This window comes from Rhipicephalus sanguineus, chromosome 7 (assembly GCF_013339695.2).
Source record: "Rhipicephalus sanguineus isolate Rsan-2018 chromosome 7, BIME_Rsan_1.4, whole genome shotgun sequence".
Lineage (NCBI taxonomy): Eukaryota > Metazoa > Arthropoda > Arachnida > Ixodida > Ixodidae > Rhipicephalus > Rhipicephalus sanguineus.
The window spans coordinates 172,386,224-172,401,067 of NC_051182.1; the positions used below are offsets into that span (position 1 = coordinate 172,386,224).

At 48.0% G+C, this 14,844-nt stretch overlaps 1 protein-coding gene across 1 annotated transcript in view; it reads right to left on the reverse strand.

Annotated features, from left to right (window-relative positions):
- LOC119400542 (thiopurine S-methyltransferase-like) overlaps window positions 1–14,844 on the reverse strand; it is a 164,220-nt gene that overhangs the window by 77,716 nt on the left and 71,660 nt on the right. The gene's annotated exons all lie outside the window — the stretch shown is intronic.

Here is a 14,844-nt window from a genome sequence, read left to right on the forward strand (position 1 = left end):
AATGTAGATTGCTCAAGGATTGAAACTGAATGGCAATGTCGGAAGTTCAAGTACAGAAACTGCTGTTAGTAAATTCTCGAGGTAATGACGTGGTATCACTACGAATGTGGCCACTAAAGATGATGCTCCCTATGATGCAAGCGTGCTAGCCAGCATTATACCGATGGGACATGAACTGAAGATAGTGTAAACGAAAGAACGTATATTACTTGGCTCAAAATCGACGCGTATGCACTGTACAAGCACGTGCCAATTTAGCAACATAAATAACGCTGCCATTGCTATTGTTTTCGGGTGAATGGGAACGAAAGTGACCATTTTTCCCTTAGTGAGACCCGTTCGGCAGCATTTTCAAATCATGAATGGTAGCTTACCACTATCACTCAAGAGGAAGGTATAAAAGAGCTGCATCTCACCGACACACACACGCGTAGCAGAAATATGGAAGTTTGCAAAGAGGGTTCAATTTAAACTGAAGACGATGCAGCGAGCAGTGGAAAGAAAATGATAGGCGTAACTTTAACGGACAATAAGAAGCAGAATGGGTCACAGAAAAAAACGGGAAATGGACATGGACAAAAGAAATAGGCATGGGCAGGGCATATAGCGCGTAGCCAAGATAACCGCTAGTCATTAAGAGTACCTGAATGGACTCTAAGAGATGGCAAACGCTTGAGGGGGAGACAGAAAGTTAGGGGGGCAGATGAGATTAAGAAGTCTTCGGGTATAACGTGGAAGCAGCAATCCCAGGACCGGTGTTGACTGGCTGAACATGGGAGAGGCATTTGCCATGCAGTGGGCGTAGTCAGACTGGTGATGATGAAGACCCCTCACATTAAGGATAGTTGATGATGAAGTGACGCTCGCAACATCCTGTCTGAGCGAAACCTCATTTATTGATGAACCACCTTCTTGGCAAACAAACATTTTCCACTGTCCACTTCGCACTCCGGCGATGTAACTGGCTTAGAAAACGCTTCATTTCAGGCAAAGAAGGCACAGTGACAAAAATAGTCAGGACAGAGGATATCAATTCTGGCGAAAATATAAACGTGAATGTTTTGTTAGCACATTTGCACCTGTATATTTTCATCGTTAATTGTGACATCAGAGATTTCACATGTGAAGACCACAAAGGAAAACTCACAGGGTTCGTCATGCACTCGCCTGAGAAGGCTTGAAGGCGCAAGCCACCTTTTTTTCCCAGTTGATGTATTAATCATTCCCCACTCCCTGTGGAAGCTTTCTGCACTCCACCTGGTTTTGCGCTGCCCCTGTGATTGGCCTACCTTTGGCCAAGCGGCGATCTAATGTGATGACGTCGTCATGTGAATGCGGGTTAGGTGACGTCATAATGACCTCACACATTATGGAGATCTATGACGTCATGACGAAGTCATATGGAGACGCCGTCACGTGATGATTATGTGCATCCTCTTGCTGACGCCGCCGATGCTCAAATGCGGGACTCCAAATTAATTTAGACCTCCTGGTTTTTCTTGAACGAGCATCTCAATCTCACCACACAAGCGCTGTTACATTTAGTCCGCATTGAAATGCGGTTTCTGTGGCCTGGAATCAAACCAGTGACACGTTAACTGCGTAGACGCCACGGCGCGTTTATAATGTTTCTTCCTACTTTTCACTTTGCCACCAGGACGCAGCGAATTACATAGAAATTGAGGCGCTCATTTGTGCGCCAATTCGAAAACTTACCGTGGTTTTGACCCCAGTGTTTTTCAAGAAACATATTTATTGTCGACGTTCGTATTTTCAGGATATTGTGCGGCGTCAAGAAGACGACATCGCTGAGCGTTCAACTACTGTGAAGGAACACTGCTACATCTTTAAAGTCAAATGTTTCCTCTTTCAGTGTTCTTGTGCTCAACGTTCATTTTTTCACTAATCGAAGTTACTTGTGTGGCAGATCAGGAGCTAAATTACTATGCAACAAAAGTCGAGCAAGCGGATTCACATTATTGCAGCCACACTAGAATTCTGAAGAAATGCTGAAAGAACCGATTACTTAGGTTTAAGTGCACGTTGAAAAAAATTTGCAGTGGCTTAGCTCAGCTATGCCAGGATATACGTAGCGTTAACAAAGGTTCAGCTGATTATTCTTAGCTTTCCAGATTGTCTGGGATTATTAGTCTTCTTCTGTTCATTTTTCGTACGCTGAACCGCTAATTGCCAGGCAACTACTTCGGGATTCGATGAGGAAAGCTTCTCTACCCTTCTGCGCCATTGAGCAGCATTTGCGCTCTCCTTCTCCATGGCGTTCCCCACCTCCAAACGCCCAGTCAGAGGCGCTATCAAGCGGCCCCAGCGCAGTGTCAGACGGCGACTGCACAGCGAAGGCGAATAGCTGCGCGCGTGCCGGCGTCACTCTGTCTATGGCTACGACGTCACTCCTCTCGAATGCGGCGCAGACCAGCAGCGACGAGCCGCGCGCGGCGGTAGCGGAGTCCGCGCGCGCGCCGGCGCCCGCGTGTCTGCCGCGCTTACGACGCCACTGCTCCCGAACGCGCAGACAAGCAGCGACGAGCCGCGCGCGGTGGTGTCGGAGAGTGCGTGAGATGCCAGCTCCGGTGACCCAGCTGTGTGACATCACTGATCGTCGCGCATGCGCAGCACGGCTCATGACCCTCCACGCGAAATCGGCTCGGATAGGCAAGTGTAGCTAACGCTACAAAACCAAGGTGTGGAAATTATTCCTTAGTCCCCCACTGTAAGACATACCCTGTGTCGTACAGTTGGTCCATAGTCGGTGCCAGGTCCATCCATCAACTTTCACAACCAGCCATAGAGGAGTTCAATCAAATCTACTCACAAAAACAACACAAAAAATCACGCCATATCCACGGAATGAATGATAAGTGGGCGAAGCTCGAGAGGGGGAGATGATCGGTAAACCATAACTCTTCCCGTGAAAGTACCCCACTACATCATTAGAAAGACGTAAGACAGTGCGTATATTATACAAAATGAACTTTTATTTTGTTCTTGTTCGTTTGTTGTTTCGTTTCTTCGTTTTTGTTCTTTTGATTTTGTCGTTGTCATGCCGGCTGGATTGCGAGGTCCCTTCATTATGACGGTTTATGGTCCGTGAAATGAAGCAAGAGAGGTTCTTGTACTGGCTGCAGTGGGAAGTTTGCAAACACTAAATCTATGCACGTCCTTCGGATAGTGGTAGGTTGCATATGGATACATCCGAGTGCGTATTTGGAAAGCATGTGCTGCACGATCCAGTCATTGGCAGTGAGGTCCACGTTGAAGTCCCCAACCAGCACAAACGCACGGTTCTTGTACTTGTTGTCGTAGTCACGTAACGCAGCGTCTGTAAACGACTTGACGTCCACGATAGACAGGTTGGGTGCGAGGTACACGGTCATGACGGCGACTGATTCGGTGGACCGGTGTTTGGACGCGTGGTGGCGATTCCGGGCTCTATTGTCAGCTCCGCGATGGAGTGCCAAGCATGAAGCTTACCCCACACCTCCACCAGTGTAACGACGTGGGATCGACGAGGACACGGAGCACGACAAACAAACACGCTTTATCGATCAGAGAAAGAACTGCAACGTCTTCTTCGTCCCTGCGCTGGGCGAAGAACACTCGCGAGCCGCCGCGAGTAGAACTGGCGAGAAAAATCTCGAGCGTTCCTTAGCCTTGGCTGTTCTGCATGCCGGAGGACGCTCCCGACGCTTCTAGAACCCGGGGAAGAGGAGAAAAAAGCGTGCAACGACGACCAGCGAGCAGTGAATGAGCAGTCGGTCCGGAGATGGTGAAGTTATGCTGATTGTGGCTCCGTCAGTCAAAAAAGACGTGTTTATGACGATGTGCGGTCAGTCGATCGTCGATCTGGAAGAATCGGATGACGACGCCGTGTGAGCCGTGACAAGTTACGACGACGGGAGGAACGCAAAGAGAGACAGCGCTGGAGTTCGCGTGAGTGTTTCCTAGAAGAGAAGCATTCAAGTACCGCCCAAGAATTGTGGACTGGATACGCCGTTGAATATTCAGGACTTTCTGTTCTTGAATAGTTGTAATGCACGAGATTGCATTTGTAGCGCGTGATCTGTTCGTTTAGTTCCCGTTGTGTTAACACCAGTTGTGTAGACTGTGAAGTTCTAAGTAGTACCAGCCGAGTGTGCATGTGTTTATGATGTTTGTATTGCTTAACTCAGAATATATTTCGTTTGTGTTATCCACTCTCGGCTCTGACTCGGTCTTCGGACCACATCCGGCTTTCGCTGGCGCACTAAAATGACCAACTCTAAATTGTCCGTGCTTCGTGGTGCGTTTCGGGGGGCCTGATACGTCCGCCCTTGGGAATCCTCCCGGCGATTGCCATCCCCATTAGCGGGATTAGTGACACTTGGACTTGAACATTTCCATCTTTGCGCCCACAATGCCCCAAACTCAGGAAAAGTGAGAAAACAAATAGTTTTTGTCCGATATGAGACAGTTGCAGACTCAGCAAAATGTACAACATTTTTACTTACAGTCAAATGACTACAACACCGCTTTCCAAGCCGTCCTAGATGTTGGACAACTGGTTTTAAAGGCTGCCATGCGCCGGTGTGGTAAGTCTTGAAGAACTTCACTTGCGTACCCGCGTCGAATTTTTGGCACCGAATTTTCTTTTCTCGGTGCCGTAAGAGCAATGTGTCTATTTGTAATCAGGGGCAACGTAAAGGCTTGCGCGGTCAAAATGACCTTACACCTCGGTGGCAGACCGGGGGAATTACCGCTGAACCGCTTGCATCTGTATTTCTTGCGGTAGGGCCCGTGTAGTGGAGCTAGGAAACAAAATGTGCTCAATGTTCTCACTGCTCTCCTGATATAGCTGCAGAGCGCTGCTCATGCACGTGTCCAAGAAGGTAGTTAAAAGAGAAGAATACGACTTCTTTCTTCTCATTGTTTTTTTTGTTTATCCAAAGAAAAGTTCCTTTGCTGCACCAGAAGTGCAATGACGTCGCTCTCAAATGAACTCTTAAATGCTTCTCTCGGTGTAAAAAAAAAATCTTTTAGCATGTTCGTCGTCCCAACACTCACTCTGATGTGGCTGTCTTCAAGTCCTGCCTGCTCTACTGAGTGCTGGATTTGTGGTATTTCTGTTTATTCCACAATCACTATTGTCTTTTCTGGATGAGGACTACTTGTCGAGGACCATGAGTTCCGCTCGAAAGAAGCGTCCTACATGAAGAAGCATCGCAGGACACTGCGCATATATCGGTTATTAAACCGGTGCTAAGGCTTTCGCCATCGAGTCAACTTACCGAATGTGCGTCGCAGGATCACGTGGTCTCAGGGGCCGCATCGGTTGCTTGTGGAGCGCTGCCGCGTGCTTAGAAAACGAGTTTCAAGTCCACATGCGCTGCGGTCTGTTCAAATACGGAAGTTTTCTCGCATTTTTCTACTCAATTGAAACTATTTGTAATAGAGTGGCTGCCTCCGAAGGCGACGAACATGGGGCTCTACCGCTCGGTGCCGTAGTGCCGGGCTTACGCAACGGAACCAGTGTCAGCATGCACCGGGTAACCACGGGACAAAAAACTGCGTGAAGCATGGGTTGTGAAGCTAAGAACCGGCAAGTAGCCATCGGCTACGAGTCTTTTGTGCAACAAGAGTACTTCCGTGACAAGACTTTCGTTACTGCGTCGGGCCCGCGATGTTCGGTGAGTACACAACGCGCACCGAGACGATGGTACTAACGATGCCTCGCTGCGCGCTTCCCGCCGGCAAATGACGCTTATCTGCCACAGGATGGAAAAGATACAGGAGTGGAAAGGAATACCAGCTAAGAACCCTCCGTGCGACCTCTTGATCGTCGGCCTCGTGCTCAGCGTCCACAAAATCGCTTGCAGATGCGCAGTCATTGTTAGATTTGTTGAAATAAAAAAACAAACAAAGGTTCCTTATGCATTCGCCAGGTGACTAGAAGGCGGAAGCCATCTTCTTCCTGCCAGTCGATGTATTGATTCTCCCCGTGCCCCCCTCTAAAAGCGTTCTGCACCTAACGCGGTTTTGCAACGGCCTCCGTGACCGATCACGGAGGCAATGCAAAGGGACCAGGACGTGTGAATACGTCCTCATGTGACGTCATAATGACGCTACATATTTTGGCGATATGGTGACGTCATGAGGACGTCATATGGTGACGCCTATCACGTGACGATTATTTTTGCATAACTCGTGTTGGACGCCGCCGACGCGGGACTGCCGACGGGCAATCTTCCCGTTTCATGAAGCATCTAGGCTTCGCCTTCATAAGCTAACATAAGGTTTTGCCCATCGTTGTCATGTGACATCACGTTAGGTCACCTCAATGCGTCATCGTGTGACCACGTTATGTCACGTCATGATAATGTCATAATGAAGTTGCAAATTAGCGATCTGTGACGTCGTATTATGACGTAATCACGCGACGATTATTTTTTTGTGTCACTCGTCTTGACGCCGCCGACGGTCAATCTTCCCGTTTGAAGAGGCATCTAAGGCTTTCGCCTTCATAAGCTACGCGACGTTTTGCTGGCGGACGTAAATAGCGAGGAGAGTCAAATGCTGCGGCTGATGTGTGCTGCATTTATGTTGGCAATAACCTCTTTCAGTCAAGCTTGCGTTTCCCCTGACGCAAAACACTATGTGCTAAAAGCGCAAATTTATTTGTGCCACTCTCAAACTCACGTTGGGCCTCTCCAACCCCATTTATTTCTTGGAGCCTCATTATTCATGTGGGAAGATGCCACCCTGTTGGCGTTAGACACGACACTGCTGCCAAAATTGCTGGGGTACTCGCCAAATAATTACTATCCTGTTTTGCGGCTGCTGGATGTTGCAATAACTTCTATTTTATTCACCGCTATTTCAAGTTTATGTGGGTCCTAGTTCACAGCCGACGATTTGCAGAACAAGTCCGGCGAACGTTACTGTATTTTCTTTTTCCCTGACGTGCATACTACTACATGCTTGGCCTCCTAGACCGCTTCTCCTTTCACCAGCAATTTCGGAGTGGTGAAGCTTTTGTCTATGAATCTGTTGATGGTAGAGAGGGGCAAGTTCACTGGAATGCAAAGCGAAAGATAATTAAAGAGCGTTTAAAAAAGGCGTCGTATTTGCTCACGTTTTCTGTGAGCACCAAACGAAATGAATACACTGAATAAAGAAACAGAAGCAGCGGCATTTGCCCGCTGACAAGACCGATCAATACGCAGTGCGAGACAACTTGTCAAATGACATTGAAACGTACACGACTTTAGACAGGAGGAAAAAAACCTGAATCGTCGGAACGGCACATCACAAAGTCGCCATAGGCGCACTGAAGCCGTAGTTGTAACGAAATTGTTTTTGAACTGCTCTGATAGCGCCCGCGCTACAGTAGTTGTGTGTGTACTCACAAGTTCTCATATTTCGCGGCCTAAAGTTCACAAGTTCACAGCGCGGTGCCAAAACGCGCTAGTAGCAAGAGCGAAACCGCCAGTACGAAGATACATGCACAGGCACAGTTAGTCGTCGCGAACCCCGTGCGATCGCTGGCTTGAGGCTTATTTCTGTTATGATCCGTTTGATTATACAGGCAGTCTACTCTAACGAGATATTTCACATAGTTTGCACTCAGCGAGTGACTACCTTTCATGCAAGAAGCCGGTTCGGGTGTCTCCAACGCGGGTGACAGCGTGAAGCGTGTGCTCGGTTTTCTGCAAAGAGACAGCGACTGTAGACTATCTTGTGCTTTCAGTTCGTCGAAAATGATTATTTTGACAGTAAAGAACACAGTTACTTTGGAATACTTACAGAAATGCCCTGGAGGGCTTCCGCGAGGTGTTGTTGTAGAGCGCCGGACAGCACAACCTATGGGGAGCGCTCCGGCGGTATCCTACCTAGCACGCAATCGAGGCGCATCCGAGAGAGGGCGACTCCGTAACTCCTCGCCGCCAATATCGTTAAATGGGGTAATAAACAGCTGGTACTTGGCTGCGACGTGGCTACATCATGTGGAGGAGAGGCTGCACCGCGGCTGCAGCGCTGGGGAGGAGAGGAGTGAAGGCGACCGATCACCTGCATAAAGTAGGAGAGTGGGAGAGAGAGTAGGCGCAATGCGCAGTGGACCGACGCCACCCACCGCCGCCGGACACAGCCCCGAGCAAAAAGCTGCTTCGCATCTAAAAAGCACATTTTGTGGTTTGATGGACGGTGGTTACCGCCTTTACCGCACCTCAGACGGGGTTTAAGGGGGATGCTAGGTGTTGTAATGTCTGAATCGCCTCATTGCTTTTGTTCCACTTTCTGCTGAGCTCAACCTATTAATGCAGTTGGTTGCGTCTATGCAAGCCATATTTTGCCACTTAAGAGAGACGCACACAGATGACGACCGAGGGCGATGACGAGGGGCGGCGCTTCCAGCTATGTTTGTTTGTGTCAGGACACAGAATATGCATACTGAAATACAATGCATGCGCCTAAAGTCACAACATATCTAACAGGCAACCAACGTTTATGGATCAATTTCAGAAGCGTGCAGTATAACAATGGTTCGCTGACGCACACGCCACCAACTTCTGAACGTAAACGCTCCACAGATTCACGAGCTGTTTGTTTATTGCTCCTGCCAGGATCTCACGTTATGAAATGCGGCTCACACTTGCAGACCCCACAGTGCGCAGGTAAAATGTGTCAGTTCGTTGTCTATTTCGATTCAGCTCGTGGTCCTTGCTTCGAATATTAACACGCACCTAGTCTGACCACGAATAGAAAACTAGGGCGCGAGATTGTACGAAGCTTGCCGCGGCGACGCGCTTGCCAAGGTGGCCTTCTCGGGATGGCGCTCACGCGCGCGTTCTTTTGCCTGCTAGCGTGGCCGTATCTCTATGGAAGAAGGATCGTGCATCATTATTGGCCCATCAAGAATCCACGCTTGCGCCGTGGCCGCGGTTTTTGCACCTTTGCTTCAGACGCCGTTGTCTAGCACACATGTAGATGTGTCCCTTCTATTAATGCCAACGCTAACACTATCGACTCACTCGTACGCCTTTGGGGTCACGTGGGCCACATTGGGCTCTGCTGCGGCGTATACATCAATGCTTTACTGGCAGGAAGCAATGGGTCTTGTGGGGCACAGGTTCACGCTTTCAAGACATTGATTTACTTAGTAGCCAAAAGAAATGTACACGTTCTGCAATGTTACTGGTGCATATGTAGTGCAAGTGACTGCAGTGAAGCGACCTCCACCAACGATTTATGTAGAACACTGACGACTCGCGCAATCGAGGTAGCCCGCTGGAAAGCGACGCAGATCACGCGCGGAGCACCCGACGCACGAGCGTTTCTTTTTCCTCGTCTTAATTGCAGTAATAAAATTGGCTATGAAGGCAACAAAAAAACCGCTAAAAAGCAAAATACCAAAAAATTGTTTACATATCTGTAAGTAGCTATTTCCGCTCAGGCGGCTGTAATCACTGATGGGATACGTAGCTTATGACGTGACGTCACAATCAACACTCCTTTATATCGAAAATTCAATGAAGTTCGAACGCACAGCAGAATGTGCCATAATTTCCAAAGCTCCCCCCCCCCCCCTCCCTGCCTACCTCGTTTAATGACAAAGAGGTATAAATGACTCCTTTTGAAAGAAACCTTTCCTTTTGTTCGTCACCATTTTTCAGCTCGCATGTCAATTAAAAGGTGCCGAAATTGTGTAGGCAGTGATCTTGTCGCGAAAGCGCTTGCGAAAGAATATTGCTAAGAGCAATAACTTTTCATGCTGGCTCCCAGTTCTCAGGGTGAACACATGCTACAATACATATTGAGCGGCGTCAAGAAGTAACTAGAAGGATAAGCAAACATGAGAAAGTTTTGTTCTCCAACACAGCATATGTAACTAGGAGCCCAAGTTCTTGCTGACATAAATATACAATTCGAAACAGCATGCGCAATCACGCAGCGCTATGACATCGAACGAGAGAGAAGAGGACTGTCATAATGCGTGGTACGTGAGATATCAAATAGCTGTCTACGATGGCGTTAGACGTTTGGTCACGGCACCGTGTTATAGCGCCTCTTTGTTGGGTGTCACAGTTTCCCTAGCGATTATAATACATTGCAAAACTTCTGCAGAATATTGAAATCGCAGTCTCAGTATGCTTCATTTCGGAAGCATATTCATGCACAAGTTTTGAAAAACGACCATTTCTGCGTTAGTGTAACAGCCTTTGCGATCGATACACCCGAAGAAGCAGCAATGATCCGCGCAATATCTAGACCGCACGTAATCCTGATTGTGTAACTATGATCTGCTCGACGATTAACAAGAACAAATGATTTGAGGACCCTTGAGCTTCGCCTTCAAGAGTAGAAAGCAATAGCTTAATCGGGCCACGTGCGCATCGCATTCAACCGTGTGGCAAGGAAATGGAGGTTTGTTCGTGTAACACACCGTTTCAAACTATCCTAGAATGCCTATACTGCAAGTAAAAAGTCAAAGTGCCCACTACGCCATAAGTGTTCATTTTGAAGATTCACGCAGTATCCACTACACATCCGTTACGTGCCACACGTAGCGCTGTTTGTAATGGGTTGGAAGCTCTAAACAACACATTCGTAGCACAATTAACTTATTTTGACGCCTGTTGCAAGTCTACGATTCTGCCACGCAGTATTATATGCGCCAAGGAGACTCCTGCCACTACATAACATTCTTCTTGTTTTATTGCAGCAGCAACTTTGAACTTTGAATCTAAGACAGCGGTCGCCATCGCAGGCGCGCGCGCTATCTCGACAGCCATCACTGCGGGCGGCTCGTATACCCTTCTACGTGCTGCGCTTTCAACGCGAAGTGACTATGCAGAGAGCATCTCTGCCTGGAGCGGCCGTATTCTCTCACACCAGCGTTTTGTAGTTACGGGAGATCGGATACAAAACAGATAGCTGCCAGCCTCACTTCGTATAACACTACAATTTGCTGCTATCGCATTCATTGCTCTGCCCTGGCAGTAAAACTGTGACCTCTTTCATTGCAATAGCAATCATATGGACAGTTTCATGGTTTTTGCCGTCGCCGCCGTCATGCACCGTATTATATATATATATATATATATATATATATATATATATATATATTATATATATATATATATATATATATGCCACAACGAAAAATAATTCAGAAATACTTAACGACGCGCGGAATAAAACGGCCGATCTCTCGTTCTGAAACGCGCGGCATTAGACGGCTCGGCCACGAAGAGTACCGTCTTTCAGCATGCTAACGGTGAGCTATTTATATCCTCCATTTACTTCAGCGTGCTTTCTAATTCACCAGCCAGATGGCGCGAAGTGCGCGCGGGGCGCGCTTTAACAGTCGTCGCCCCGCTCCTGCGAACGCCGATGCTCTTCGCCCTACAGGCGGTGGTTCGCCTTCGTGCGCTTATCTCCAGGAAAGAAAGAGGGCGGGCGGGGGGTGGAGCGTGGGGCTGTATGTCTTCTGCTTTCCCCGCGATGTCCGCGCTGAAGTCACAGAGCGTACGAAGGTCACTTCGCTCACTGCCGTGGCAGCATCTGCGAGAGGAGCGCGCTGTTCAAACACAATAAGTAACAACTGCGACATTTAGTTTCGCGCTCGTCCTGTGTGTACCTGTCCGTTCGTTTCGTGCGTCCTGCTTTATGTTTCAGGCAGTGCGCTTCTCGTATCGAGCTGTGACGCATACTAGTTCGCGCTCGTCCTGTGTGCGTTCTTTTTCGTGCGTCCTTTAGGCTCGAGCGACGCGCTGGCAATTTCGAGCTGCTTTCCGTTCTTCGCGTTACATTCCAATTTGTGATATCGCATTCATTGCTTCGCCGTTGCGGCGAAACTTTCACTTTTTTTTATGTAGCAGCTTCAAGCACTGGCGTGGCTCGGTGGTAGAGCACCTCCTCGCCATGCGGATGGCCTGGGTTCGGTTCTCACTTGGACTGAAGCTTCATTATTATTTATAAATTTTCATATAGCTCCACTCTTCGCTGACAGACAACACCGAATTTTGCTCACAACTAACGACGCCGGATTTCAGCGAAACGAGCTCTGAAATGCTATCGCGTTAATAAGAGCCTTAAGGTTCTTATTTAAGAAGACATGCTTCCGTTGTGCTTCGAACTTTTGCGCATCGAGCTGGCCTAGAAGGATCTCAATTTGAGGGCGAAGGTACTCATCGACAAAATTCAAGCGCGAATTTAGATTTGCAACCAGACCTTTTTCACGGAAATCATCGGGACCCTTATTCTGACGGAACCGCACATGTATAAATTTTTTTACGGTTGTGTTTGTCAGCACGTGGCGAAAGACGTCAAAATAGAGGCGTACAGTTTTGCAATTTTAGCAGTTATCTCGGGTAGGTTTCATGATGTTTGCAAGAAACGCCTCTGATTAGAAAGTAAGTGGTTCGAGAACATTGCTTGGTGGGTAGGAGCCAACTTTCATGAGCCTTCAGTTCTTGCGCAAACAATAATGCATATTTCATGATGAACATTCGCCCTCTTCAACACTTCCTCCTCAACTTGCAGTTGGTATTCTTTACAAAAAAATGTAACAGTCCCTGGTTGCTTAGGAGTTAAACTGTTGCGCTACTAAGCTCGACGGCATAGGTTTGATAGTACCTGTTGCGTCCACATTACGCGCTGGCAAAAAGCTGAAATAGCCTTTCACTCTCATTAAAGTTACATGTGAACGAACCCCAAGTGGTGAAAATAATTATGGAGCTTCCCACTATACGGCCCGTTTAATTCACATATATTTGTTTGCCAACGAAAGCATCCAGAGCAGACGCAACGCCTTCACCGAATGCCAGTAACAGCCGCTCAAGAAACGAGGACCTTCTCGAAACGTGGGAGGCCAAGCTCGCCTCAGGGACCTGGACCAACACGACGTCTCGTCGCCAGGGCCAAAGAGGCAGCGAAGGACCAGAGGGTTCCTGGAATGAGGAGACCTCCCACCTAGGTAGACGCGGGACTAGCACCGCGACACCGTTTCGTACAATAAACGTTTATTTCCTCCCCTCCAAACGAAAGTGCATAACCTATTTGAATTCATTATTGAAGTGAAGGCCCCCCTTTAGGCTACCCCGTTCATTTCCGAAAATATCTGTCAAAAGTGTTCAAATTTTCTAAGATAGTAAGGTTTTGACATTTAAGGTATTTAGAAACTGACCTGATGTGTTCAGACATAGGAATACAAATACACAGTGACAACAGTACCAGCAGCACAAAACAAGAAGGAAAAGAGCAATGCGAATAAAAATGCAGCCGTACACAGCTGCTCAGAGGAACACGGACGCTGCCTGTGTGATTTGCGAAACTCAGAGCTCTAGCGAGAGTGCTCGCTACTTTTGTAATTATCTCCAAGTCAAGCAGCCAATAGAAATGTATTTCCAGTTGATGTCACATGCTTCCAGCGGCGTGTCGTACGGCCCATTTTCTCAAGAGTACAGGACTTGACGATAGACTTTAAGAAGACCACTGTGCTACGTGGTTATTGTACATACGCATTACTTCTTCTGGCCCCATCATCATCTTCATTACTCTTTTTCCCCCTTCCCCTTTTCCCCTGTGCAGAGTAGCAGGCTAGAGCGCTCAAGCTCTGGCCGACCTCTCTGCCGTCTAATAAATTCGCTCTATCTATCTATCGTACGGCCCAGTTACATAATTTTTGTGATATGAACGCCCACTAAAGTGGTGCGTTATGTTTAGTTGATTAACCTTACAGGGAAGAGACTTGCGTAGAAGTACGCTCACTGTGAGTATGTCGTCGTCGTGTCGCTACCAATGCAGCGAAAGTCAGACGCGATTAGTATATGTATTTACAGACAAACGCAGGATACTGGAAACTAAATTTTCGATGTGGTTGGGAGCTTTGCGCCCTTCCATCAAGCTCGTAACCAGTCAACGTAATCTCGCTTATTAACCCCTTCATGTGAACGAGTAAGATCCGCTCAAAGGTAGACCTGTTTACTTTAGCGCTTGTGTATCTGAATGAGTACAAGTATAATTAAAAAAGAACCAATGTGAAAACGTTGCGTTATCTCTTCTGTAATTGGTACTCCTAGAGGATACAGCAACCGCTAAGTAAAACCGAATAACTGTGCCTTAGTTTAACGTTTTTTTTTATAACTATCCTCTTCGCAGCACTCCTGTATTAACTTGCGTGGTGGTAATTCACGTTGAGCTAACTGTTTTGGCTTAAGGTCTCTCCCACTAAAGGGCAACCATATGGGGATGCGAAGCAGCGCATGGGACGAATTAAAGTTCCGTTCATCACGGGCATCTTGCCCGATGTTAACACGTCCTTGCAAGTGGAGCACACTATGAATTCACTGCAGTTGCTGTTGCTGTTACTCGTCCCGAACTCTTGTTGGAGCACGCGACGAGGGTTCATGCACGTCTGCAGAGTCTTGTTCTCCGACGCCATCACGTGATTGCTGACAGAGTGTAAGGGGGAAGGCTACATCGTCTTACCAGCATCTTACACAGGCCAGAATGAGCTAGCGCGTGCCAGCGCGTTATGGCTAGAATACAACGCGTTGGTTCATCACGTGTCTGCAGAATCTCGTTCCCCGACGCCATCACATGATTGCTGAGAGAGTGTAAGGGGTAGAGGCCACAGCGTCTTACCCAACCCTCACTAAGGCCCGAATGCGCTAGCACGTGCCAGCACACGTGGTTTTGTCTGCGTTACGCCAAGCTAGGACAGCATACGGCGCCCAGGCCCCTAAAGTGCTGTGCACGCTCCTCCTCAAGGCGGTTCGAAGACCACGAGAAGAAGACTTCTCCTTGGCGCGAGCGTGCTCCCAGACGGCTATGCTAGGTGGTAGAAAG